Below are 2,535 nucleotides of genomic sequence, written 5' to 3'. Positions count from 1 at the left end.
TCTCACATGTTCAACCAGCTTAAGGCATAAAGCATTCATCATTGCTTCAGTGCTGGAAAATTAACCAGAAAACCTGAAGAAAGGGACTGCTGGGTTATGTTAGGTCTATCTTCACTTTCACACTCAAAAGGAGGCTTACAGCCTAGTTCTCACCCAGGCAACAAGGGAGAAAAAAGCCATACTCCAAAAATCCTACCCTCCCATAAAATCCTTTAACCTAATGGAATTAATCCCATCTCCTTTCATACGCATTTTATTTTAATTCCTGTTATTTATGTCTATGGACTTGGATCTGTGACTTTGGGATATTTCATTATCACCTCACCCCAAACCAATAACACTTATGTACATATCTTTAACTTGTGTATTATAAATTATTTACTCACATTGATATCTGTCTCTCCTTCAAGACTGTAAGTTCATTATGGACAGGGAATGTGTCCACTGATTCTGTTGTATTGTACTCTCCCAAGTGATTAGTACAGTGCTCTGCATATAATAAGCACTCAATAAATCCCATTGATTGGTTGATTTTGTTTGCTCTTCTATTGAGGATCAGTGCATGATGCCTTGTCCTGACTTGCATTCTTTGACATTGCTATTTCTAGAGATGAAACTTACAAGTCAAAATCACACCACCATGACAGAGTTTGTTCTGATAAGATTCTCCAATGCTCCCAAACTGCAGTTTTCTTTTTGCAACATTCTTAATCATTTACATGATGATCCTGATGGGAAATAGTTTAATCATTTTAATAACAAAAACCGATCGAGCTCTCCATACTGCTATGTATTTTTTCCTTAGGAATTTTTCCTTCTTAGAAGTGGGTTACACCTCTGTGACTCTCCCCAGAATGCTGGCTAACCTTTGTACACAAAGTATAACAATTCCTTTCTCAGCCTGTGCCGCCCAAATGTATTTGTTTCTTATGTTTGGAACCATGGAATGCTTCCTCCTGGCTGTGATGGCCTATGATTATTATATGGCCATCTGTAACCCCCTGTGGTTTTCAATCATCATGGATGACAAGACATGTCTCCAGATGGCAGCTGGTTCCTAGATAGGTGGCATTCCAGTCCAGATAGGGCAGACATATCAGATATTCTCCCTGCCCTTCTGTGATTCCAACAAGCTGAACAATTTTTTCTTTGATATCCCACCAATACTTCAATTGGCCTGTGGAGACACAGGTGTGAATGAACTCTCAGTCTATGCTGTAGCTCTGCTGTTTGTGACAGCCCCATTTCTCTTGATACTCGTGTCCTATTTCAAAATTATTTCCAACATCCTGAAGTTACCTTCAGGCATGGGGAAGCACAAAGCCTTCTCCACCTGTTCTTCCCAACTCATAGTTGTCACCTCGTTCTTTGGATCTGTTATCATCATGTATCTATGGCCCAAGTAAAGCCACTCAGCAGATGTGGATAAATTTCTGTCTTTGCTCTATGCCATTGAAACACCAATGTTTGACCCCATGATATACAATCTGAGAAACAAGGAGATGACTGTTGCCCTGAAAAAGTTTCTGTCACAGTTACTCTAAAGTCAATTGAACTAGGAAGCCGTTTTGGCTAGATGGTTATGTGTGGCTTCCAGGAAACTCTATTCCTGGTCCCTAGGAAGCCACCTTCTGGTTATTTCAATAACCCAAAGATAATACAAATATGCCCTCGATATTCACTCTTTTCCATCCAGAGTGACATCGTGTCAAAACAGGAATATTTTCCTATTTCACATGCAGAAGGGGTCAGATATCCAGTGTGTGGGAACTTGCTTTTACTTCTATTTGCTCCTCAATTAAATTCATTCTTTCAATCGTATTTGTTGAGCACTTAATTTGTGCAGAGCACTGTAATAAGAGCTTGGGAAAGTGCTATACAGTATTAAAGAGAGACAATCCCTGCCCACAAGGAGCTCACAGTCTTGGGGACAGGGTGGGGAGACAGACATCAATACAAGTAAACAGAAATGAAATGTAATCATTAATTGACTAAGGAGCCTAAGAGTAAATAAGTAATAAAGTACACTGAGTGTGGCTCAAATTGGCTTCTCATATTTTGCATAACTTTCTTTTTACTTTCATTCATTCATTCAATCATATTTCATTCATTCATTCAATCATATTTATTGAGTGCTTACTGTGTGCAGAGCACTGTACTAAGCACTTGGAAAGTACAATTCGGCAACAGAGACAATCCTTACTCAACAACGGGCTCACAGTCTAGAACGGGGCAGATGGACAACAAAAAAAAACAAAAGGAGTAGACAAGCCTCAAAAGCAATATAAATAAATAGAATTATAGATATATAAACATCATTAATAAAATAAGTAGAATAATAAATATGTACATATTTACACTCATGATTTAATCCAATTAACCAAATATGATTATTTGATTGCCAAGTCTGCTTAGGGCTGACATAATTTCTTAAAGGATTTTTTTCAGAAGAAAAATCAATTTGGGATCCAAATCCTCACAAACATTTCAAGCATCAAGTGGCTGGTTGCAGGAGTTGAACCTTGTAGACAGAAC

At 38.3% G+C, this 2,535-nt stretch overlaps 1 pseudogene; it reads left to right on the top strand.

The window, feature by feature from the left end:
- The first annotated feature begins 565 nt into the window (after positions 1-565).
- On the top strand, positions 566-1,544 carry LOC119921420 (annotated as a pseudogene).
- Positions 1,545-2,535: the final 991 nt, after the last annotated feature.

This window comes from Tachyglossus aculeatus (genome assembly GCF_015852505.1).
Source record: "Tachyglossus aculeatus isolate mTacAcu1 chromosome 12 unlocalized genomic scaffold, mTacAcu1.pri SUPER_6_unloc_2, whole genome shotgun sequence".
NCBI lineage: Eukaryota > Metazoa > Chordata > Mammalia > Monotremata > Tachyglossidae > Tachyglossus > Tachyglossus aculeatus.
Note: the sequence above shows the minus strand (reverse complement) of the source record. Positions and strands in the feature narration are given on the sequence as shown.